This window comes from Podarcis gaigeae, assembly GCF_964106915.1.
Source record: "Podarcis gaigeae genome assembly, chromosome: 17".
NCBI lineage: Eukaryota > Metazoa > Chordata > Lepidosauria > Squamata > Lacertidae > Podarcis > Podarcis gaigeae.
The window spans coordinates 15439892-15467063 of NC_139694.1; the positions used below are offsets into that span (position 1 = coordinate 15439892).

The window sequence follows — 27172 nt, forward strand, 5'->3', positions numbered from 1 at the left end:
CTACCATATAACCATTTCTTGTTAATATAGCTCCTGGCATTTACCTTTTAAACTTAAATTTTCAGTGTGACATTTTGCTTTTGTTCAGCTCTAATCTTTAGCTCCTGCTGCTTCACCTGGAAATTCCTATGTTCACTTGTCTGTAGCTCTGCCTCCAACTTATGCTGCAGAAAATGTCAAGAGAGCAGGTGGAACTAGCAAATACCATTTCCTTTCTATGCAGAGGAGAATAAAATGCTAAATGCTTCTATACATGAAATGTTTGCTTTGCAACTGTCTCCCACCCTCTGGCATCAGGTGTGAGAAACAGTTCTTGCTTCAGACTAAGCGAGAAATGACATTCCAAATGAACCCATATGTGTATGGCTCCCATGCTCTCCTACATGAGCACCAGCGTGTATGGCCAATAGTCAGGGATGATGGGAGTTGTAGTCTAGCATCTTATGGTAAACAAAGGTAAAGGACCCCTGGATGGTTAAGTCTGGTTAAAGGCGACTATGGGGTTGCAGCACTCATCTCACTTTCAGGCTGAGGGAGCCAGCGTTTATCCACAGACAGCTTTCCGGGTCATGTGGCCAGCATGACTAAACCGCTTCTGGCTCAATGGAACACCATGACGGAAACCAGTGCACACGGAAACACCGTTTACCTTCCCGACACAGCGATACCTATTTATCTGCTTCCACTGGCGTGCTTTCGAGCTGCTAGGTTGGCAGGAGCTGAGACAGAGCAACAGGAGCTCACCCCATTGTGAGGATTCAAACCGCCAACCTTCTAATCGGCAAGCCCAAGAGGCTCAGTGGTTTAGACCACAGCGCCACCCGCATCTTATGGAGAGCCACAGCTTCCTCACACTTGCTCTACAAGAGGCTTTTAATGCACCCTTTGGAAAGTACTGATGTACTCAGTACTTGCATTTTGTCAAACTTTCAAAGGAATGGATTGAGGATTGCAAACCTATAGTGATCTTAAATTAGAATCAGAACCACAGCTAAGGTGCAGCTGATATAGAGAATCGGCATCTAGATCAAAACACTAATATATAAATTACTGAGTTACTGTCAAAACATGGGGTGTTTGTAATGTTGTTGTTTCTCCCCAGGTTTACACAACTTTTATACCGGTCATAATCTTTGCAAAATTCTTATTGACGTTAAAGGTGGGACCATCATGATCTTGCAGGAGAGGCAGCAGGATTATTTCAAAAGAAAATAATCTCTGAATGATGACAATAGCCAAAATAAATTTAAGTGGAAAAAAGATATCTTAATGTGTTTATATGACCTTAAGGTGTTTATTTGACTCTTACATGAGTTGTACAGCCCACCCCCTTTCTTGACTGGAAATGCATAATGATACTGTGGTAAAGCTCTCCTGTAATGAATATAGGTTAGAGGTCAGTTTCTAACCATCAGAAGAGTGAAACTCTGAAACACTTTCAAGTAATGGAGCATGTGTTTTAATTTGATGGCACAGTGTTGGTTTTGTAGGCCATAACTGTTAAGTTGTGGGTGAACATATCAGATGACACAGCGATTCTTCAACAGCTCTTGTTTATTCACAGGCTAGAATAGAACTGAACTGAAGAGCTCAGTCAGCCTACTTATATAGAGCTCCAGAACAATGTAATTGTTGCAACTTTCTAAAACTATCCAATCACTGAATGTCACTTTCGATCCTTCATTTGCATACAAACTATCCAATCACTGAACATCACTTTCCATCCTTCATTTGCATAACTATCTACAGTATCCCCCTGCTGGCCCAGGGTGAGAACTTCAGTACGTAACAATAACTTCTTAGAGAAGGACATGTCTCAAGGGGTGGATAAGTGATGGAGTAGAGCTGAGAACAGTTAATACAGTATTCCTTTTTGTATGTGTGTAAATGCTTGGGTCAGAATTCTTTTCTGCCAGGATGTTAGCCCTTTTCAGGCATTCAGCTAGATTACTTAAGGGTAAATATACCCTTATAGAGGGTTGGGAGCACTCAAGTCATCCCTGTTCCAATGGCACTGGACATGTTCCCTCCACTCTCTTTCCCCCCAAATATAATTTTTATTGAATTTCTATTTCAATTTCTCATCTGTTCCCACTCCCTCCAATACAATTCCTTTATCATTTTTCTTCTACTACACCTATCTCAAACCCTGCCCACGATTTTATTTGTTTTAAGTTCTATTCCAAGTACAGTGGTACCTCGGGTTAAGTACTTAATTCATTCTGGAGGTTTGTTCTTAAGCTGAAACTGTTCTTAACCTGAAGCACCACTTTAGCTAATGGGGCCTCCTGCTGCTGCAGCGCCACCGGAGCACAATTTCTGTTCTCATCCTGAAGCAAAGTTCTTAACCCGAGGTACTATTTCTGGGTTGGTGTAGTCTGTAACCTGAAGCATATGTAACCTGAAGCATATGTAACCTGAGGTACCACTGTAGTCCAAAAAGAGCCTCCACTCTTCCACAAACAGTTCATCCTTTTTATCACTTTATATTGCTGTCAGCATCGCTGTTTCTGCATAGTCTGTAACTTTTAAAACATTTCCCTTCCCTTGCGACCTTCATGTGTTAAGCAGAGAAGTCTGAAGGGGGTTTGTAAGCTGGTTTCCTGACATTGTAAGGGTGATTTTAAGCACATTTAGGCAAACACCCTTACAAAACCTCATCAGGCCTTTGTGCTAAACATGAGAAGATTGAGGGTGGAGGAGGCACTAATGAAGAGTTTGGAGTTATTGCTGACAGGCCTACCCCCATCCCTCTCCAAACTTTTGCCCTTGTATGTCTAAGCTGAATGTCTGAAGTGAATTACTGAGAATCCTTGATCTGTAATAGTAGTCTCAGGTTTCTGCCAGAAATTATACAAGTGCCTTTCTCAGAACATTTCTTTTGTGTGTGTATATCCTCCAACATTTCTCCAATGATGTTGATTATGGTGGTTTTACTATTTATACTTCACTCATCTGACTCGGTTGCCCCACTCTGGGTAGCTTCCAACATATATAAAAACATAATAAAACATTAAACTTTTAGAAAAAGAAAACCTTCCCTATACAGGGTTGCCTTCAGGTAGCTCGGGGGTCGGACAGCTCCATACCCTCCCAACATTTCTCCCATGAAAATAGGAAAAGTGGGACATTCTGGGATTAGATGACAAATCAGGACTGCTTCTGTAAATCCGGGACTGTCGCTGGAAAACAGGGACACTTGGAGGGTCTGTGTTTGTGGCTATACTGTGAGGCAGAGTGCCAGCCAATGGCACCTGTGGGTAAACTATCCTAATGTAGGATAGCTGAAGAGGGTTTTCATCATGGCTATCTTGGCAGCAGGTAAGCCCCATGTAAGTGTGTCCATGATTGTAGTCTTGTGCACAGTAACATGTACTCAAGTATTCCTTGAGGTCTGTGAGATAATATTTCAGCATATGTAGATGGGTTTAGGATTGCAAGCCTACCAGGCAGGGATGATGGGAGTGTACTTAAGTTTAGAGAGTTTGAGAAGGACCTTTTTTTTTTAAGGGGAGAAGAAATCCCTAGTTGGGATTACGTGCTGAGAAATGTGTTCATACTGCAAGGTTTATCTTGTTTTGATGGTATTTCACTTGAATCTCTCCTTAGAAACCAACAGAGCACTTCCTCTCTGGCTCAGCAGAGCTATTCTTAAACAATGCTAATCAACAAGTGGCAGGATTTTCCTCATAAACACATCTTCTAGGAGGTAAAGTCAGGGCACTTAGGCTACACAGCACAAATTCCAGCTGCAAAGTCAATAATTGTTGTGATCCTTTCCCTCCTCACAGGTTTGCTTTCAAAATATACATTTGGAATTGAGTATTCGGCCTAAATGATCAAAGTGCAACATGTTTTAATTGTGCACTTCTTTTTTAAAAAGTCAAGTGTGTATGTGTCAACCATGAGCATCACATAGTTCATCTGCTCAATTTTGGCTTCCTGCTGTGTCTTCCTGTCGGCTGGCTTTGCTTCCACATAATGTGTGAAATGGCCCTCGAAAATATGTGATTGGTTAGTCGCTTTGGGAAATGAAGAAGCAAGAGCTCACATCTGGCATTTTCCTTTCAAGACTCATAGCATAGATGCTTTTGGAATCTTAAGTCTCCAATAAACTGAATGCCCACCAATGTGCGACCTGGGCTGGGCCACTAGGGTGGGGTAAGCAAAGTCCTGGTGCAACCGCCACATGGCCTGAATGATTGTGGCAGATCCGCCTGTTGCCCTAATGTCTGACTGGCGAGTGCAAGAAAACAAGCGCACATAATAAATGATGTAACGAATGCCAGCCCTAGCTATGGAGCTGTTAAGGGAATTATTCCATTACTGGATCCCCAGGCTGCTGTTAATGCCACTAATACTCCCATCCATGAAAATAGCCCTTATCTTAAGTCACAATCTTTGGCTGTAGCAGCAGCAGCTGTTGTCAATCCTAATTGAAGTTGCTGGCGAAGCAGAAGCAATGGAGAGTTGAATGGTTACAATGCCTGGAGCCATGATTTAAATACACAGTTCTCTGGTGGCTGGGGGGATGCTGTGAGCCTGCTCAAACTGAACCCTTTAGTTGCTCCTTAAAACATGAAATCTGGCACAAGGGAACACCCGCACTCGATAGCAAATTGATTCTGAACATGCATCTGTTATTGTACTCCTAGTCTGGACACAGTGCATGGAACTAAGTGTCATGAATGCAGTTCTCCTTTCTTCATAGCAGCCCCAGTCAATAAGGAACTGTGCAGCTCATTCTGAATTTCAAGCAGGGTTTTTATACCTGTTTGTATGTTAACCCGTCTCCCTGACATGCTACTATTTTGCTTTAAGGAAATGTCGCCTCTCCCTGGTCCCTTTTGCTTTCAAATGTGCAACACTCTGCCCACACAACTTGAAAAGGTGTAGTCCAGGAAAAGCAATGCCACTTTATTCTAGTGAATGTATAGACTGGCTCTGAATGCATGTAATAAAAGCTTGCTGTAAAACATTGCCAAAAAGCAAGGCAGGGAGAGGGAGTCTGTGGCCCTTCAGATGTTGTTGGACTACAGCTCACATCATCTCTAACCATTGGCCATGCTGGCTGGGACTGATGCGCATTAGACTTCATCTGCCAGACTACTGGTTCCCCACCATTGATTTAGGGGATGGGGGGTTGTTGTTTAGTGCCTAGATTGATTATTTTATTTACACTGTACCTTGAACCATCCAGGCAACTTCATCATGTGTACTGTATGTTCTTTGTTGTTGTACACTATATATTTTATATATGGAGTGTGTTAGTGTTCAGAGGGGTAATCGGTAACGGATTATCTTCTTAAAGTGCAGGACATACAGAAGTATATGACCAGGGGCCAGCAAACTTTTTCAGTAGGGGGCCGGTCCACTGTCCCTCAGACCTTGTGGGGAGCCAGACTATATTTTGAAAGAAAAAAAAATGAATGCCCCACAAATACCCCAGAGATGCATTTTAAATAAAAGGACACATTCTACTCATGTAAAAATGCAGTGATTCTCGGACCATCCACGGGCCGGATTTAGAAGGCGATTGGGCCGGATCCGGCCCCCAGGCCTTAGTTTGCCTACCCAATGTATATGACCGTAATGTTCCCAATATTCCTATGATCTTAAGCATTGTATTTTTTTATTTATTTTGATGTTCTGGCTCCCAATCAAATAGGAGCCTGGATATGAAAATATGTGCATCTTTGAATTTCAGTGCTCATAGAAAGATTGGCGAATGTGCTTACTTGTATTAACCCATCTGTGTGCTGTTTATTTCAGGTTTTAGATTATTTGAGATTTGCCCTGGAGAAGACAAACTGGTGTGTGTGTGTGTGTGTGTGTGTGTGTGTTTATTTCTTTGCGCTGACATTTAGTGCCAAGGAAATGAGCTCCAGGAATTTGGCTCAGGCAAAAGCTCTGGTATCTGTATCCAGGGCAAACGGTAGCACAAGCTGGTGCTTAATCATTCATTCATTAGTGCTGAGTACTTTGTGCCTGAAAGACAGATAGAGGGTAAGAAATGGTGTCAGTCTGTCTCAGAGGAGCACGCAGAAGACGAATTGGACAAGGGGAATGTCACTTTCTTGCATTTATCTTGTGCTGCTTCCTTAGCGTACAGCTGCTGCTCCCATCAGCTTGGGAGAAAATAGTAGCATTCTGACTTGCCTTTCTGAAAGCTCTCGATTGTCTTAAAAAAAAAAGTTAATATGGTGTTTTAAGAATTTGCAATAAATAATAATAATGAACAGGAACCGACACAGTTCCACCTCAGCTAGAGCACTAATATTGTTCTCTGCCATGTGTTCAGATGATGATCACAGGGCCCTGGTCTGTTCATATGGGGAGAAGCGCTGATTCGAGGTATTGCAGCCTTAAATGGCTAAGGGACTGCAATACCTCGAATCAGCGCTTCTCCCCATATGAACAGACCAGGGCCCTGTGATCATCATCTGAAGCCCTTCTTTCTCCATGAGAGGTCTGGAGGGCGGCAACATGAAAATGGGCCTTTTTGTGGTGGCTCCTCCCCACTTGTAGAAGCTCTCCCAAGCGAGGCTTCCCTGGCGCCTTCATTACATGTCTTTAGGCATCCAGGGAAATAACATGTCTCTTCTCCCAGGTCTCTGGCTCATTAAATAATTTATGACCTTTAAGGGGGGGAGGGGAGTATTGTTTTTTTGTTTGTTATTGGGATATGTATTTTTCTATCATAAACTTTGGATGAAGGGTGGTTTAGAAATTTAATAAATAATAACAATGCTTTAGAGCAGTGTTTCCCAAACTTGGGTCTCCAGCTGGTTTTGGACTACAACTCCCATCATCCCTAGCTAGCAGGACCAGTGGTCAGGGATGATAGGAGCTGTAGTCCAAAAACAGCTGGAGATGCTGCTTTAGAGGAAGGGCTGCAGCTCAGGGGTGGAGCATCTTCTGTGCATCTAAGAAGGTTCCAGGTTCAATTCCTGTCATCTCCAGGTAGGGCTTGGAATGTACCTGTATGTAATGGTGGTAAGTTGTTGTCGGCCGCTATAGACAATACTGACCCACATTGATCAATGTTCTGACTTAAAACTTGTCAACTATAAGCATATGATTTTTTTCCTCTTGTCTTTGACTTGCCAGTGGATTGTCCTTTCAACACTGTCAGTATTTCCCTGGGCTCATATCTGCTTAATACAAAATTATTTTGGTGCCCCAAAAGAACTCCAGCACCCACCCATAGCATAAATTTCATTTGGAAGGCATACCATGGTGGACTCTTGAGTCACTAGGTTTCATAGGTTTAGCAGGGTCAAGATGGGAAACCACCCAAGGAAAACTTTGGGGTGCAAGGAAGGTTACTGGTGATTTAGAGTCCAGCAACTCTCTATTCTTCACAAAAATTACAGGTAGTGTGTTGGGGAGAACAATCTCAAAGTAACAGTAGGGGAATACCTTTCTAACAGCTGGTCTAATTAAGTTGCACTAAGGGCTGCTGGGGAAAAAGAAGTTATTTATAGGCAATATTGGACTAAGTACCGTACATAGATAAAAAGCTGCTGTTCAGTATGGTACGTGTTTCTCATTTATAGGCACACACACACACACACACACACACACACAGAGAGAGAGAGAGAGAGAGAGAGAGAGAGTTTGATGAAATGTTATTTGTAGAGATGTGATATTTCTTTAACCTAGTATTCTTTCACGTAGTATTTTTGGTTAGCAGGTGGTGAAAGCAGTAAGAGTCTCTCTGACCAATATTTAATCTCCCCTCCATCCAAAAACAAAAAAGCAGTGGAATCTAACTTCATCCATGGCTCTGTGTGTGTGTGTTTGTGTTACAGTTCTCCGCAAGTGCAGAATGTAATTCTGAACATAGTATTTACTTTCCTTATCTAAGTTTTCATTTATTTATTTATTTTAAAAAGTTTATAACACAAATTTAAAAACAAGCCCTCCTCATTGCAGAGTACATAGCGACTGATTTCTTCTCACAAGCCACACCGTTTCCCAAATAAGATTATAAGTGGTAGTGTATCAGGGCCCCTCTTAGCTCCTTGTCCTTCCCAAAGAAATTGTGTTAAGTTTACCAATACAGGTAATGGAATTCAGCTTGGTGCAGTATTTAGGTTTCTTTGGCACAGATTTTATATGCACATCTCTCGCTTCATTTCTCAGTCTGTTTGCAGTTCTGTTATGGTAACTACTGCTTGTAATCTGCCCTTCATTTCATACTGTGACCCAGCTTAATACACACATGGCACGGATGCTACATGGAATAATAATGCTTCCCAAATCAGGTTGGGCAACATACAGACATCTGCTGTTGTGTAACCAAATGAGCTGAATTTTGCTTCAGCCATACTCACATGTATGGCTAGGGCAGTGTGGTGACTGCTGTTCCTATTTTTATTGTAATTTGTTATTGCTCTGTTTTTCGTGATGATGTGCTAAGTATAAAAATATTACAGCACCAGAACAAATTGTATGGTTCATTGCTACTTTATCACAGGAGCGCCATATGTTGGTTGCATTCCAAATTCTGTCACTGTGATGGAACTTCTGAATCTTGGAATTGCCTGCACTTGTTCCTGTTTTAATTCTGGTTTCCCTGGGATATCTGGAACTGTTGCTGGATTGTCCAGCTGTAGTGAAATATGATCCAATGCTGAATAAAAAGATGGAAAATACAAACTCGACCGACAGTTCTAGTGATAAGCTCACAGCAGTAAACTTGGTAGCCAAGTGAAAATGTGTGAGAAGAGTTCTAAACATTGGTTTTGGGAACCCTGAAGCAAAAAAACACATTTTGTGTGTGTCTTTCTCTCATTATCTTTTGTAGTTCGGTAATAAGTTACATTTAGGACCTACCTATCTGCGTGGCATCTGCATGGCATCTGCTTTCCTTTGGCAGAGAATGCTATATTTGGTAAAAGTGGGAAAATACCATACAGAAAAGCCATACAGTTGCTTGTCTTAGCAAGGACTCAGGTACTTTCACCCGCCCTACTTAAATTAGTTTTACAGTACTTTCATTTATGCAGATTTTAAGTAACAAGTGTGGTAGGGTTTGATAACAATGTTGCTTAAGATTTCCAGTTTTGAAAAAGCTGGGGAAGACACTTCCTTAAATAATCAATCAGTTACCCAAATGAGTGGTTTTGGCATAATTGACTTTTAGGATCAAGTCTTAAAGTCACCACTGTGTTTACGTGCTGCTTTCTAATTGAAGGTTTTCTTTAGAGATACGCTAGTCGTTATTTAGGAAGGGTTGTAGCTGAAATGGCTTATTATGTGAAGCATAAATAATAAAAGTGTGTGCTCTCTTTTCAGCATCAGTTGTTTGTAGTCCAAGGCAGGAAGTGGAAAAGGAAAGGCTCTGCCTAAGTAAAATATCCAGTTGTTGATAAGGTCTTGTTCTTTATGACTTCATACATTCATAGAAATGCTGTTGAAAGAGCTACACTTGTACACAGCTGTTGTGATGGGCGTTTGGCAAGCTTCCCTCCCCTCTCCTTTTTGGGTTTTGTTCTTGAAGCTAGGCTGAAAACTCATGTGCCCCAGACATTATAAGTAGTGTTTGTAGAGTAGTGTTCTTTTTATATATGTGAAGCTGGTTTCATTTTCCATGTTGTTTGTTCTCTTTTGGAGTATATCAACTGCTATGTTTCTTTCTCAACCATCTTGAACATTTGGGAAAGGAAGGGCATAAATGTTTTAAATAAGTGAAGTTTATGATTGGATGTTTTTGATGGTTTTTTATAAGAAATCTATCAACGTTTTTAAATATGGGAGGGTTGGGTTTTGTTTTTGTTTTTTAAAGGGCATATTAATGGGTGGGGCTTATTTTCCAGATGGCTTATATCCCCTTACAGTGGTACCTCGGGTTACAGACGCTTCAGGTTACAGACTCCGCTAACCCAGAAATAGTACCTCAGGTTAAGAACTTTGCTTCAGGATGAGAACAGAAATTGTGTGGTGGCGGCGGCAGCAGGAAGGCCCCATTAGCTAAAGCGGTACGTCAGGTTAAGAACAGTTTCAGGTTAAGAACGGACCTCCAGAATGATTTAAGTTCTTAACCCAAGGTACCACTGTATAAGGGAGGGTGCAGCCCAAATGGATGGGTATACCAACCAGCATGCTAAATGCTTATAATTCATAGAATCATAGATTTGGAAGGGACCCTGAGGATAATCTAGTCCAACCCACTGCGATGCAGGAATATACAGTTGTCCCATTTGGGGATCAAACCTGCAACCTTGGCATTATCAGCACCATGCTCTAACCAACTGAGCTATTGCTTGTCAAAACCTAGGCCATTTAGAGCAAATCTTCCCTCCTTAAAGTTAAAGAACAAAGTGTCTCATCCTAAAGACCAACAGATTTATTGTGGCATAAACTTTTGTGGGCTGGCACCCTTGTCTTAAATGTTATTTGCTAAAGAGTGTCACAATATGGTTTGCATTTCCAGGGACAACAAACATGTGTTCCTTCAGCAGTTAGAGGAGTGTGAATACAGAGAAGAACACTGCACTAAAAATGCCTTTACAGTCCCAGCATGGTTTTTTTTAATCGTTCACTGGCAAAACATTCAGCTAGTATAAACTGACACATATTGAGGCTTCCTTACAGCTGTCCATGCATACCTAATTACTTGGCTTGTAAACATGGAGTTCAAGACTGGCAAATCCGCAGAATGGAGAAAAATGGCAAGTGTTCCATGAAGCCTCACTGAATAAACAGATATGATATGGGGTTTACTCATTCTCCTCTGCGTACATTCATATGTATCTGTAGAGGCTATCATATTGAGAGGCACAAAGGCGGCCACCGGTTCCTCTATGCCATTAATCCCAAGTTTACAAATTTCATAGGAAGAACGATGAACCGTTTTCCAGTCATCTATCTGCACAGAGAATCAGTGCACATTATGTTTCTCCACAACTGTTGTCTTGGCATCTGTAGCTTTGCATTCTGGTAAAGGAGGGTCACCATGTTTTGAGCTGTTTGGGCAATGGACGTTAAGCAGTGTGCATCCCAGATAACAAAGCATGTTTCGGCTGAAACCCTAATCCAGGGGTCAGCAAACTTTTTCAGCAGGGGGCCGGTTCACTGTTCCTCAGGCCTTGTGGGGGGCTGGACTATATTTTGAAGGAAAGAAAGTGAACGAATTCCTATGCCCCACAAATAACCCAGAAATGCATTTTAAATAAAAGGACACGTTCTACTCATGTAAAAACACGCTGATTCCTGGACCATCCGCAGGCCAGATTTAGAAGGCAATTTGGCTGAATCCAGCCCCCAGGTCTTAGTTTGCCTTAAAAAGGGGGGTTGAGGTAAAAGACCCCTGGCCATTAAGTCCAGTCGCAAGCTCATCTCGCTTTACTGGCCTTGGAGGGCCAATGTTTGTCCACAGACATTTTTTCCAGGTCATGTGGCCAGTAGTTTGCCTACCCATGCCCTAATCTTATAAATTAACTCAGTGGAATACTTGGTCTTGTTCCACCAGCATAGTACAGTGCCTATGTCTGCTGTTGGCATTTCAGAATCCAAATAATTGAACTGGTCACCAGTAAAAGGCGAAGCTAATGCAGGCAGCTAAGTGCTGTTGTTAGGAAGCCTTGATCTGTATAGTAAATGGATCACCAAGAGAATGGTTGCTGCTGCCCCTCTAGGCAACACTGAATCTTCCAGCATTTCAAAGTCTCAAACCACATCAGGATATAGTAGGCAGATTTGCCAAAAGGATGAAATACATTGCAATTATCAGTTAAGTGTGTTCATCCCCGTGGTCTGATAGGGAATAACTACTAAACTTGTGACTGTTACCCTAAATAAATAGCCAAGCTCAGTAGTTATGGGTTGACTGGAAGAAGAAAGCAGATGCCAGGTACCACTGCAGAATGCTAGCATTGATATGCCCCTTAAAAGTTAAGATTTCCCTTCAGGCATTTTGCATAACTGCACCACAATAATCTAAATTTGCAGAACCACAAGATATGCATGTGCTTTCTTTCTGGGTGTGTGCTAAATGCAGTTTTGAGTGCTGATTGTGATGAATCCCCTCTGTTGTTCTAAGCTTATACACAGACTTTTGCCTAGTTCTGCTCAGAATGATCATCTTGTACTGTTCATGATTTTTTGTTGAGAGGAGAAAAATGCAATATTTCAAACAGCATTTAATACTGTGCATTTGGGGTTTAATTCTCTTCAAATAGGATAGGAATCTGTTGGGCAGCCCATTGTTGATTTGGAGTGTAACCAATGTTGGACACAACTGTAACATGTACAGTAAAATTGCTCTAACCATTGAGGCCCAGTGCAGAGAGAATTGGTTTGGCTGTAACTATCCAAAGTACTCAAGATTAGAAACCATGCTTTTAATATTGCTTTGCTTAGACAAACCACAGTTTGTCCCAGTTTGACCAGAACCCTGGAGGTACTCCCAACCTTTTTGCCCTGGTTGAGAGTGTTGCATACATTTCCATCTTCATGGGAACCTGTACATAAGTATAACATATATATAACACAAGCAGCCCTATTTGTTGGTACTTGTACAGTCAAACCTCGGTTGTTGAGTGGCTCCATTTTCAAACATTTCAGCTCCTGAACGCTGAAAACCTGGAAGTAAATGCTCCGGTTTTCTAACGTTTTTTGGAAGCCGAACCTCCGACGCGACTTCCACTTGAGTGCAGGAAGCTCTTGCAACCAGTCGGAAGCCGTGCCTCAGTTGTCGAATATTTCAGAAGCCAAATGGGCTTCCAGAAAGGATTACATTCGACAACCAACGTTTGACTGTATAATGTTATAAGATTTGCCTGCTGAATCTGGGAGTTCCCTTGTGTTTTCACAATTTTAAACTTCATAATCCATAAAAGCACATTCTTTTTGTGTGTGTTAGTTATTGCTGAGCTTTTAGTTCAATAGTTAATCTGGCAAGCAACATGAAGTGCTTGGCTTATTCCAGTTTAGCATCTAGTCCCTTAGTATTTACTTTAGTGTGTGGCTTGTCCAGAGGAAGACACTATCTGCCCTTTCCCTTAAAAGGATGGAGATGAGTCAAGAGGTCATAACAGCTGCATGTTCCTGTGGGTAAACAGAGAGATGGGAACTGCTTCGGACTCTCCCCTCCATTCCTTGCATAGCAGATGCTTGAATATCTGCCGATGAAAATAGCCAGAGAACATTTAACAACTTGACCCCCAAGACCGTGGCTAATTTCTCCCACCATCAGTGCTATCTTAAGCATCCATTTTACATAAACAAAAGCATGACTTGACCATCCATAATCTGCAGATACAATGTTTTGGCTGGTTATTGTTACAGGAAAAATCCAAGGGCTCCCTTGGACAAAACAAAGACACCAACCAGGATAACTTGGAGCAAAACAGCAGCCTGTAGGCTTGGCCTTTATTGAACTGTTGCAACAGGGTATTCCCCTCACTTGCAGGAGAGAGGAAAGACCCAGAAGAATAGTGTGCAAGGTCTTATAAAAACTTTTGAAATTCCCCTCCTCTAGATCAAGCCCACCCCCAGAAACATCATGCATACATTACAGAAAGGAGGGGTTGAGGGAGGAGTTGTGGTGGTAACATCATGCATACATTACAGAAAGGAGGGGTTGAGGGAGGAGTTGGTGGTAACCTGAGTGTCTTGTCACCTGGCTGGTTCCTCCCTTCCCCCCTCCCCATGAGTCACTTCCAGGAGACAAAGGGGAGTTTGCAGTTTCCTGCCCCCAGAGGGAAGATCTGATCATTGTCCTTTGTTTCAGTCCATGCTGAATCCACTCCCATATGCAAGTTCTTTGTGCTCTTCATTGTCTTCTGTCTGGGATCATCAGGGTTGGCATGGGCAGGGCTCCTGTGGATGTGCTGAGACGGTGAAGGGATTATGGCTGACCAGGACTAAGCCACCCCCCTTTGTTAGTTCTTGTCATATGGAGTAAAATAAAAATGGAACAGTGCAAATCCGATGTATGGTTGATTTTCTATGAATTTATAACAGAAATGTGGCGCATGTAGTGTGTGAGTGTGTGTGGGTGTGAAGTTTATACAAACAGAATGATTGGGGGGGGGTTCCTGCTACATTATAAAATCACAAGAAGACACCTGTATTTTTTATTTATTTATTTTGCTGTAATCAACACTCCATTGCCTAATGATCACTTTGATTTTTGCAGTCATATACACTTGGAGAACCTTACTTTAAAAATACTATGAATACAAACAATTCTTTACTTATTTTTGATGCAACTGTGAGGGCTACTGATTTTCTTTTTAAGTAAAGGAAAGCTTGGAATGCTGATGCAGAAGTGCTCCGTGAAGACGCATTGCTCGCATCTGTCTTCAATAATGAATAGGCTGGCATGGAATGTTGTCTCTGTAGTGCTAAGAATGTCTAAACTCTTAACCACCTGCTGCTGCTAGATTAGGGTGTTTATTACCGAGCTATTTCTAAAAAGGAAAAGAGAGAGAGGGGTAGTCGTCTTTTAACAACAACCCCAAACTCAAAACTTTTTTCTAGTTCTGTTTCAGATGAATCTGAATTAAGTGAGAGAGGAGGCAGGCACTGCATAAACTGCCATAACGCCTTTCAAACTCACAGTTATCCAGACTTTGCAGTGCAGTTCTCTAACCAACCAGTGTTTACAAAAATGCATATGTTAGGTAGAAGTGAATATATAAATGAATATATTAGCGAAGATAATATATGAAAATGCATTATATCAGGAAAAATCGCTTAGGGGAAAAACATCTGTGCGTTACTCAAAACTGCGTACCCAAAAATGCATTTAATAGGAGGCATATGCACTAAAATGCTGAAGAATTTCCTTGAAGATTTTATTTAAAAAGACAATTTGCAAATTACTGTAGAAATGTGGAGAACCAAATTGAAGACTGGGAAAATGAGAAACCGAGAGAACCAAAATTGACAGATTTTTTCATCCTTACTCTGTAGAGACCTCTTCCCTGTTGCATTGCAAATGAACCTTGTTGAACCCCAACAGAATGTTCCCTTTACTGAAAACAGCCACTGGTGGCATTCTGGGGAAATGCTTTGAAACAGGAACTGAAGAGAGGGGAAATGTTATTTGCTCCCATTGCTGCTAGAGATGGAAGGAAGTGTATCTATACTGGGATCCATGGGGCAGTAGGGGGCAAGGATTTTATGCCATGCAATTCAGGATATTGTTTCCTGCATTCATAATGGATAGGATTGTCTTGACTTCTTTTCCCCCCTACCCCCGCCTAAAAAAAAAAAGATATCTTAACACAGTTGTCACTTCGGGAGAAATACTATTTTTCATTCTTGGTAAACCCCACCCCCTCACTAACCAGCTGTCTTGACCAGTCCCACTTCAATACTACCTCCAAAACTAAGGTGAATTCTAGCCCAGTAAGATCTTAGGACCATGGGCCAGACCCAAAACTTACTCATACTGTTAAGTTGTGGGTGAACATATCAGACGACACAGTGATTCTTCAAACAGCTCTTGTTTATTCACAGGCCAGAACAGAACTGAACTGAAGGGTTCAGCCAGCCTGCTTATATAGAGCTCCACTAGAACGCAACAGTAACCATTTTCTGTAACTACCCAATCACTGAACGTCACTTTCAATCCCTTATTTGCATATGTGGACCTGAACTATCTGCAGTATCCGCCTGCTGGCCCAGGGTGAGAACTTCAGTACATAACACATACTCTGGCCTTTCTCTGTACCAGAAAATGTACATGAAGTTGTATAGCAGGTATTGCCATAGTGCCCGAAAAAAGTCTCTGTAAATATCCCTCACAATTGGATTGGATATCAGGCTTGGAGGAGAGGTGCCAAGAGTTAGTTTCTCTTGAGTGTGTGCAGCAATGGCTTTCCCCATTGACGGGGTGGCTTGTTCAAATGGTTTGTTCAAATAAGTCAGCTTCATAACCCAGAGTTTGGACTTGGCTTGTTTGAAGCAAACCATAATTTAATATTAACTACAGTTTGGACCATGGTGGAAAAGGAGTGGGAAGATTGCCTGAGCTCGAGACTTGGCCACAGCTTATCCCCATCAAAAGGAATTATGCTTTATCATGATATCCAAACTGGCCCATGCAGTCTATTGTCAAACTACAGCTAGGAGAAGTGGGAGCTTCAGAGGTTATCATCCTATTTTTGCTAATTGAGTTTGAGCTAAGCTCTTCCCAGGAAAAAAAAGCCTCTTAGTGAATTACTTATTCAGTTCCTCTGGGTGCAAGTGTGATGGTTGTTACTGCAGCTTATAATTCAAGCACAAGAGACCTTTGAGAAATATAACTTCAGCTCTTCATCAGTTCCCAATGAAAACCAAACCAAGTAGCTGAGAAATTCAGTGTGCCTTTTGCCATTTCTTTGGCGAAGTTGCCAAAGATGTTTAGGTACACAGCGCCATGGCAGGTACTCTGCCTTTCGATGGAACAAGATTTGAGGGTAAGAAAATAATTTGCTTTGTGCTGTCTGAAATCACAATATTTTCTGAATTATGAGAAACATTTGTTGGCCTGTGTTGTTGTTGTTGTTGTTGTTGTTGTTGTTGTTGTTGTTGTTGTTTAAGAATGTGATGTATGATAACCAGTTTTCTTTCTGGTTTTCATTTTGCAATAATTATATGTTTATATAATATCACTGATTATGCACATACAAGCAAATACATCTACTGACAAAACTGTGATCCCTATCTGAAATGTAAATGAGGAACAGTGTTATTAAAGGGGAAGAAGTTTTAATCTAATACTTTAATTTTATAATTCATTGTGCCAAGGATTTAAACAAAATGTTTCAGATTCCAGAACAGCATTGCACCCCCCACCAGCTCTGATTATTGCAAGTTTTTATTATGTTCTGTTGGTTTCAACAGAGAAATCTCTATCATTTTGACAAGTAGGATCTGTGTCAAGTTTTCATGTGTTAAAGGGATGCTGTGGAGGGTGGGCTGTTGTGCACAGGGACTCATGGAACATTGCACCCCTTGTTACTGAAAGCCAGGCCATCCTGTGTCTGTGGAAATAACATATTTTGTCATTGCCCATGCTATCACCCCCAAGTGCTTTACGCACACCCATAGGAATAACCAGCAAGTATTCACTTACGTAAGAGAAAGTTAAGGGGTGCCCTTGTGGACAATGAGACTTATACTAGCTACCTGACCCTGGTGGCATTGGCCATTTAAGAATCAATAGCCTGCTGATTTGTGTGTAGCATCACCTTTTCATCTGCATTGACCCATGCAAGGTTCTGTTTCTTGGTCAGTTTGCAGTGTGACAAAATGTCAAGAACTATCATTGGTTGGCTGGTTGTTCCCTGCAGCTCAAGAGAGGTAAAAGGTGAGATAAGCCAATGGCTGTTCGTGCCTAGGAGTTTTGTGCAGGAGTGTACTGGTGATATTCCAGAGCATCCTTCCCCCAACTTGGTGCCTCCTGATGTTTTGTACAACTCACATCATCCCCAGCTGAGGCCGATGATGGCGGTACAATATTCCAAATCATCTTAAGGGCGCCAGGTTGGGTAAGGCTTCACGGTGCCAGTTGCCAAGAGTTGGGTTGCCTGGGTTGTGGCAGTTTCTGCAATTCCGAATGGAAGACTAGGGAATAGCAAGATCAGCATTGTACTTCTGAAAGAGCACTTGTTGCACAACACGCGCACACTCCAGTGCTCATTGGATTCTTCTTCCTCCTTCTCCTCTTCCTCTTCTTCTTCCTCACTTGCTTTCTCTTGCATAGTTTACTGCTCCAGTGCTCCAGACAGGGGAGATGGGTGGAGCAGCAGTCTGGAAAAAACTCCCGAGGCACTGCAAAGTCTCCCATTCCAGTTCACACAGCATGGCAGTGTCTGAGAAGGGAACACTTCTCAGTTCCTTAAATTGTTTAATACTCCATCCGCCTTCTAAATCAGATTACCTTGAGGCCACGTGGATGAAAGATATATATTGCAACAGTAGTGCTGATATATATATATAGAATAGTGGGAGAGCAGGAAAGTTTGGAAAAGTCTTGATGTTCAATGTGGTGAGTGACTGGGAGATCATGTGGTTAACTGTGCAGTCCTATGCTAGTCTGCTCAGAAGCAAGTTTTACTCCCAAGTAAAAAGATAGTGCTACTGTGTTTTTATAATTTGTTGGAAGCCATTCAGAATGGCTGGGGCAACCTGGTCAGATGGGTGGCAAACACCATATTTTTTGCTCTATAAGACTCACTTTTTCCCTCCTAAAAAGTAAGGGGAAATGTATGTGCGTCTTATGGAGCGAATGCAGGCTGTGCAGCTATCCCAGAAGGCAGAACAGCAAGAGGGATTGCTGCTCTCACTGCGCAGCGATCCCTCTTGCTGTTCTGGCTTCTGAAATTCAGGGGGGGCGGGGGAATTCTTGGTTTTCTCCTCCAAAAACTAGGTGCGTCTTGTGGTCTGGTGCGTCTTATAGAGCGAAAAATACGGTAATTCATTGTTGTTGTTGCTACTGCTGCTGCTGCATAAATATGATCTGGGAGATCTGCAGTTCACTTTTTCAGCCTAGCTTAGAAATCACTAGATAAGTAAGTGGCATACTTCCTTTGGGAAGTTCTTGGCCACGCTTTCTGAGTCTCCCATCTGTAATACAGGCCAACCTTATAGGGTTGTTGTAAGGAATACAGTGAGGATGCCCTGGCCCAGCTGTTGATAGGGGTTGACCGGGAAACAGCTTGGATCAAAAGCCGTCTCAGTCCCCCTTACACCCACAAACAAGGGAGAGATTTAGACCAGCTTAATGGAAGTTCATTGATTTAACTGGGTCTGTTCTGAGTAAGACTAATATTGGGTACCACCCAATATATTTTACTTAATTTGTTTCAAGCATGGTTCTAGTGACCTTCATCATATCAGATATCAGGGTGGTGGTGTACGACATAAAACTTGCTTTTAGTTCTTTTCATCTGTTTAGATCCTACCTTGTTTGTGTATGCTTCATTCATGTTTTTAATTAAAGGACAATGCAATTAATTGATGGGGCATATGGGGGAGGGTGTGGAAAGAATAGCTGACATTAGCCTGCTGCTATGATTAGGCAAAAGGGACGCGGGTGGCGCTGTGGGTTAAACCACAGAGCCTAGGACTTGCCGATCAGAAGGTCGTGGTTCGAATCCCTGCAACGGGGTGATGGCCGAGTTTGGGGATGCCTGGTGTAGACAATACTGAGTGAGATGGTCTGACTCCATATAAGTCAGCTTCATCTGTTCTTGATCTCTGCTGCTCATAACCTGTTCAATGAACAAATGAGAGGGTTCGGCGGTTCAAATCCCCACGATGGGGTGAGCTCCCGTTCCTCGGTCCCTGCTCCTGCCAATCTAGCAGTTCAAAAGCACGTCAAAGTGCAAGTAGATAAATAGGTACCACTCCGGCGGGAAGGTAAACGGCGTTTCCGTGTGCTGCTCTGGTTCGCCAGAAGTGGCTTAGTCATGCTAGCCACATGACCCAGAAGCTGTACGCCGGCTCCCTCAACCAATAAAGCAAGATGAGCGCCACAACCCCAGAGTTGGTCACGACTGGACCTAATGGTCAAGGGTCCCTTTACCTTTGCTATGATTAGGCAAGGAGAACATGTCCTATGTAATTCTTTAGATATTACATGTGCAATAAGAAGTAGCTCTTTTTATTTACTTTTAAAGTTGGCTTAGTGTTTTTAATTGACTTTGAAAAGTCTTGGAAAATGCAGTTGGTAACAGAAGTGCAGGACTGCAAAGATTATTTTATTTATTTGTCTTCACAATGGAGAAGAAGTTATATTTCTGAATGTACAATAGCAGTGTAAATCAGGTGCAATCTTTTTCACTTTCTGAGAGAAAGTGGGCACTACATGCCACATACCAATTTGTTTCCAGAGAGTTATAGGAGAAAATTATTTCCCCCCCAGAGAAGACGAAGAAGGAAATGGGCAGGCAGGGAGGAAGGAACCATGATGGGATACAAGAATGGAAGAGGCTTTTTGGAAACATCAAAAGCCACATAAAATGAAGCTAGGACTACTTGTGGTTGCTGAGGCACAGGTTGCCAATCTGTGGTGTAAATAAAGGGATGACTTCTTTCTCTGTAATCCGTTTTTTTTTTTTTGGTTGCATTCATTCTTTATGGTGATCTCTGCCGTGTAACTAAACAATGCATTAGTCAATCTTAACACATTCAAAGTACTTGGAAAAGAATTGCACTGGAAGCGTCAATGAGTGCAAAAAGGAACTTGGATGCTATCTTTAAGTTTCTGTTCAAAGAAGCTCTCTGGGGAACTTCTGCTGCTGACTGAAAACATGATATCACGTGCCATAAATGTTTTCTTATCTTGCAAAACAGTTTACTTTGATAGATATTTAGTTTCTCTTCAGGCTAGATGAGTGCCAAGACCCATGAGTGGTACTGTGTGGAGGACTAAACCTCTAACGAAGTAGGCTGAAGGAAAGGAAAGTAAAATTGTGTTGTGAATCAGGGTGGGTTGGAGGGGGTGTCCCTTACTGGACTGCTCCTTTTTCTGTAAATGGGTTTCCCCAAAGCAAAACAAAATTCCAGTAGCTTGCCACCAGACAGGACAAACCTCCTGCCATACCCATGTCCATTCAGCCATATGGGGGAGTTTTTGAGTCCTTTCCCCCAGGTCCTTGCCTTCCAAAACCAGCTCTAACATAAATAAACAATGAGAGGAGCTTTGGACTTAAGTTCCCATCCCAAAACCATCACCAAAACTTGTGAAGTGTCTTTAGGACACAAGACGTAGACTAGTCATGCCATTTTAGCACACGGGGTGGGGGTGGGGGATTGATGAGAATTTCCAGATATTTGCCTTTTAAAATCACTATAGCCAGATGTCTAAATATAAATTACATTGGGAGGGGTTAACAGTAGAAGTTTAATAGAAGGCAACAATTAGGCTTGTAAATAAAATTACTAAAGCCAATCTAACTTAGCTGGCCAAGTTCCTTGCAGAGACAAATTTCTGAGAGGAACCATCTTGGGACTTCTGATCACATGCTTCCCAAGAATGCAAAAGTTTGAGGGTAAAACTTCACATATTTATGGGAATCTGAAGGCCATAGGAGCCAGTCTACTTCCTAAAACTGATTGGCGTTTGACCCGATGGCAAAATGAGACCCATGTCTGATGGCAGTTGTCTCTTTGGCCAATACAAAAATTACCATGAGCCTAGTTGCACTTTCCTAGTGACTCTAAACTTACACTAAAGAAGGCCTGGCAGTGTCAGCTCTGTCAAGCCACTGGGTGGGTGGGGATTCAAAGGCACAGGACAGGATATGCTTATTCATTCCTCATGGCTGTATCAGAATATAGGGGCTGTCTCAGAAGTTTGGTTCTCTGGAATGGTGCAAGTTTCACACCAAAATTCTATGCAGCAGTAAATATCCATAAAGTGCTTGCTGATTTCCTAGACATGTAGAACTAAAAGCAACTACATTTCCCCACCCACCCATAAAACCAGAAATATTTTTTTCCCCTTGAATGTACTGTTGACCTGGGAAGAAGAAATTCCTGTTAGAGTGAATGTAGCATGCTGCTATCTTATTGCATAATCAGAATATTAGTTTGCACTGATAAAATAAACACACGAGACATATGGGACGGGAAACGTTTGTTTTAGTTGAATGGATCACTTTAATAGCATATTGTTTTACAATGCTTATTGTGGCTCTTTGTACTTTCGGTTAAGACAAGCAAACAAAAGCTAGAGCTTGCCAAAATATAACTCACATTATAAGAAAATTTCTGCTTGGCAGTCATTTGCCTTTCCTTCTTCTTCATTGTACAAGTGTGTTGGTGAAAGGTGCTCTTCATAGCCTGAGTAAAAAATGTAATAGTCCTGTTTATGCTATAAATGATATTATATTTTCCGATAGAAAGAAGTAGGTTCAAAAGCTGGAACCGAAGATGTGCTTGCATTGTAGATGGTGATGGAAAATCCAATGTGGAAGGTTCTTTTCTTGTATTTCCAGTCCAGATAACTGACTCTAAAGATGTGCTGCTATGTTTTTGTATTTTTAGGATTTTAACATTTCTTATTGCACTATATTTGCACCACATTTTCGTTTCTCAGTTTCATCATTATCAATACAGTATTTATTATTTTGTAAAACGCTTAAGGTACTAGGTAAAAGGTAAGGGGACCCCTGACCATTAGGTCCAGTCGTGGCCAACTCTGGGGTTGCTCATCTCGCTTTATTGGCCAAGGGAGCTGGCATACAGCTTCCGGGTCATGTGGCCAGCATGACTAAGCCGCTTCTGGAGAACCAGAGCAGTGCACGGAAACGCCATTTATCTTCCCGCCAGAGCGGTACCTATTTATGTACTTGCATTTTGATGTGCTTTCGAACTGCTAGGTTGGCAAGAGCAGAGACCAAGCAACGGAAGCTCACCCCGTCGCGGGGATTCAAACCACCGACCTTCTGATCGGCAAGTCCTAGGCTCTGTGGTTTAACCCACAGTGCCACCCGCGTCCCTCCTTTAAGGTACTAATCAATGTATATTTTAAAAATGCAAATTTATATTTTAAAAATAAATATACAAGTGATGCTAATTCAAGCTTTCAGTTGGTTTTAGCACCACCACCACTAATAGTAGCTGACTTCATAAAGTCATGATCTGTTGCCAATCCCATTTTAAGGCACATCTTGCCTTCAAAATGAATAAAAGCTGCAAGATGTCAGTAGCAGCAAAAAAAAAAAAAAAAAGTTTGGGAACCACTGCATTAACAACTTGGAACTGGTTCATCAATATTGACTGGTATTCAATTCACCTTAAGTTTTACACAGAAGTAGACATCTTGAAATTATATATCCCGAGTTAGTCATGTTCATTAATTTCAGTGGGTCTACTGTGAATAAACCCAATTGAATACTACCAAATAATAATATTATTTTCCCCTAAGTAGCAGTACAAAGATTTTTTAGTGGAAATTAACCTGGATGCTCTACTATCCTATCCTGTCCTGCCCTGTCTATCTTATAGTTACTGTAGGTTTATATAACTGAAGCATTATCCCTGATACCCTAGTTTTCTATGTGCAGGGAGGTTTTCCCCCCAGCCCATAGCCAAGTATTCAGCCTTGAACCTGAAGTAGGTCATTTCAAGAGAGACTTTAACATTCAGTCCTGCTGAGTGTTCAAACTAACATACAACTTTAGAATGTAGAAGAGAAGGCAAGTGTTGGCCAGAAGACCAATAAATACTTGCTCACACAGCAACAAGTCCCATTGAATTATGTGCGGGTTATGCCTAAGTAACTGTGCATAGAATCTCAGCCTAAACATTCTATAGCTCAGAATAACAAGCAACACTGATTGATACCTGATTATAAAATGAAACATTTTTTAAAAAATCTAAAAATCACTCTTGGTTAATGTGTGATATGTCTCCATCTTGCTTTTTCAGTCCTGAGATTAGATTTGATGTCCATGTTAAGAGAAAGACCATATAGGATGCTGCAAAATATGTCTATTTATAGGGAAATCCATTCAGTTAATGGTTCCAGTGGTGTTTTTGCACAATGTATGCCACATTTCATTCTGAAGACGCTAGCTCTCCATACATGTGCTTTTTTACTTGTATGAATGCCATTTCATATTCAGTGCAAATAGACTGATTTGCAGGAAAGAATATACTGGGACAATCTCTCTTTCTCCTCTCCCCATCCCTCAAAAATAATGTAGCATCTACAGCTATTCTCTAGAGGCTTGTGTTCTCCAGTCTACCCCATAATTGCATTAGCATGTAAATGTCTTGATGGCCTGGTTTCCTGTGCCATTAAACTGACTTCAGGCACCTTAGGATGCTTGAAATCGAGGGCAGTTCCTTTTTAGAAAGCCCCCTTGCATTGGATTGTTTTGCCTGCCACCCCAGACCGAGGTGAGGAGTTAAAACATTGTGCATTTCTTATGCCTGAAAACTTAAACTAGTACAGTGGTACCTCAGGTTACAGTCGCTTCAGGTTTACGGCAGCAGCAGGAGGTCCCATTAGCTAAAGTGGTGCTTCAGGTTAAGAACAGTTTCAGGTTAAGAACAGACCTCCAGGCTGTAGAATTAAGTTCTTAACCCGAGGTACCACTGTATGTAGATATGCCCTCATACTGTGATTTGTATACACCTGTTTTACTGTGTTTTTAATATTCTGTTCGGAGCTACCCAGAGTGGCTGGGGAAACCCAGCCAGATGGATGGGATATAAATAATAAATTATTATTATTATTATATCATATGAAGTTAGGTGCCCTGATAACCATAAACTGAGAAGGGTTCAGATGTATAAGTTGGGGCTTTCACCTTTTAAAAACACATAAAAGCTGTGACCTCATTTTTTCTCAGTAACATGGACCAGTAGGAAGAACCAGCATTATTATTTTTTTGCCAATCTCCACTCTGCACAGTTGCTCTGAATTTTGAACAGCAATTACAGTTTTGTGTGTGGATCTCTATCATGATACAAAAGTAGCGTGAGGAGTTACATTTAAGTGGCAATTCTAAACATGCTTACTAGGAGTAAGCTGTATTTGAACAGGGTTTTACTCATCTCTGAGTAAATATTATTGTATTATGATTTATATACCGTCCATTATCAAAATATCTCAGGGCAGTTCACAAGACAAAAAACTAGATAAAAGCACAAATACTGTTGTACCTTGGAAATTGAATGGAATCCATTCCAGAAGTCAGTTCGACTTCCAAAACGTTCAAAAACCAAAGCACGGCGGAAGCTCCAGTAGCCAATCGGAATCCCCGTCAGACGTTCCGCTTCCAAAAATAGTTCACAAACCAGAACAGTCACTTCTGGGTTTGCGACATTTGGGAACTTTGCTGTATGACTTCCAAGGAAGTTAAAACAGAAGCAACAAAATAATGCCACCCCAAGCACATTTAAAAGGCTGTAGAATATTAATCAGCTTAAGGCCTGGTTCAAGAGGAACATTTTTGCCTGGCACCTAAAAATATATAATGATGGTGCCAGGTGAAACTCCCTGGGGAGAGCATACCACAAATGGGGAGCCAATACAGAAAAGGCGTGTTCTTGTGTTGCCGCCCTCCGGACCTCTCATGGAGAAGGCACATGAAGAAAGGCCTCAGATGATGAACACAAAGTCCAGGTTGGTTTATATGGGGAGAGGCGGTCCTCTTACATGCCTTGTAAGAAAGCGTCCCTCAGTGTGTTAAAATTAACATTAACATTTCTTTGCCTCATATACTGCCACCACTTCAGGGTTCCTTTTTTTTATTTTATTTTTGCATTCGGCCTGCATCTTTTCTTTCCTTTTTACATCTTTCAGTACTGCATACTTTTAGGATCCTCATACAATCTTGTGAATCAGGGCTGCAACAGGATAGCGTATTTTTCGCCCTATAGGACGCACTTTTTCCCCTCCAAAAATGAAGGGTGCGCACCGACCCCTCTCGCTCTCCAGGCTTCAAGAAGCTCTCCGCAAGCCTTGGGAGCCCGCGGGAGTTCCCGTCGGGCTCCCTAGGCTTGCGGATAGCGGTCTGTATCTCAAAGCCAGGGGCGCGCACAGTGCACCCCAGGCTACGGTTCCCCGACCTGGTTTGGAGGCTGGCGGCGGGGAGAAGCGCGCTTCTCCCCGCCGCCAGCCCCACAAGCTTGGGGAACAGCGGGGAGGTGCAGCGCCACCATCCCGCTGTTCCCCGACCTGGTTTGGGCTTCAGGCAGATATCCGCAAGGCGTGGGAGCCCGGCGCGAAGTCACGCTGGTCTCCCAAGGCTTTTGGAGAGCTGCCTGTTCTGGGGGCTGGGGAAGCTCGGGCTTCCCCCAGCCCCACACCTGGGGGGGGGGGGGAATTAAAAAAATATTCTTTAATTCCCCCCCCCCCAAAAAAAAAACCTAGGTGCGTCCTATGGGCCGGTGTGCCCTATGGGGCGAAAAATACGATAACTCTGCAGTTGCACCCCCATGTCGTTTTCTAAATTTAACATAACAAAATGATGTGATTTTTGTGGCTGCAGTCCATTTATACATGGTAAAATCATGCTTTCTGACAAAAAAATAGAGAGACTTGGGCTTCCAGTGGCACCACAAATACTAATTGTTGGGCTAAGCAGGTTGGTTGGTTGATTTCTAGACCATTTAACACATAGCCTTCCAAACTGTGTGTCACGACAGGTTAGTATGTTGGCTGCAGTGTGTAGGTGTGTCATGCAAACACTCCCTGCGCTCCTCCAGAGGCTGGAAGGCAGTCAGTTTAACCTCTGGTTTGCTAGCAAAACTTAATTACTGTGTCGTGAAACGACGCACGTCTAAAAAGTGTGTCACCGACATGAAAAGTTTAGAAAGCTCTGGTTTAACATATTAAAAGCATTTCTAAGTCGTGTCAGTGCAGAATGTATTTGTATTCAATAGTGGACATAGTTGTTTTGTTTTATAACATTATAATGTTTCATAAAGGTGGCAAAACCAGTGGTAGGTCACTGTGAGCAGATACAATCTCCTGTAACTACAATTCCCATCAGCCTCAGCATGATCAGGGATTATGGGAGTTGTAGTCCAACATCTGGAGGATGCCATGCTGGCTGCTCTTGCTGGACAGTTTGCATCACTTACCATCCTGAAAACTGAAGTTGTTATGTTCAAACCTTGAAATATTATGGTTTGGGATTTATTTCAATTGTGTTTGGTTACAAATGGAGCTGAAATGACTGCCTTTGTGGGAGGTGGAAAGTGATGTCAGCGGCAGAATGAGCCTTGCTAGAAGTTCCTATATTGCTGTACAGTACTGCAGAGACTCAGCCTGACATTTACTTTCTAACATTTCTTTGTATGAATGGATTGAAGGGGGGGGGGAGTTTGTGCGTGCTCTCTCCCCCTCTCTTTCCCTTTCTATAAACCAGCCCTCAGCCTTCTGACATCACAGTCCCATAAGGAGGCAGAGAAGGAATTTGATTTCAATGAGCTAAAAAAAGGAGTCTTTGTAGGGGGTGGGGGGTGGGAGAGGCATGCGTCTGCTTCAAAGATCCTAGGCATCAAATGAGGTAAGCTCCTGTTTCTTATTCTTTCCTTACTCTAGACAGCACAGGTTGTCCTGTCATTAAGTGTTTTGTTCTGAAGAGTGCTTTTTGTCATAAAGGTTGCAGGCAGCGTGGTTGAGGTTTAAAAGAATATGTGGCTCCCGTCTGCTGCAAACTATGCGGTAACGGTTGCAAATGTATGTTTCCTTTTCCTGCCT

General features: G+C 42.1%; 1 protein-coding gene across 17 annotated transcripts in view; it reads left to right on the forward strand.

Annotated features, from left to right (window-relative positions):
- The window catches only part of PALM2AKAP2 (PALM2 and AKAP2 fusion), a 220549-nt gene that overhangs the window by 159606 nt on the left and 33771 nt on the right, over window positions 1-27172 (forward strand). The window contains exon 1 of one of the 17 annotated variants that reach the window (XM_083718421.1): window positions 26715-26978. The exons of 15 other annotated variants lie outside the window; for them this stretch is intronic. The gene's annotated coding sequence lies outside the window, so the exon portion shown is untranslated. Of the gene's footprint in view, window positions 1-26714; window positions 26979-27172 lie in introns of those variants that run through there. One more of the 17 variants, XM_083718424.1, reaches the window with a different exon arrangement.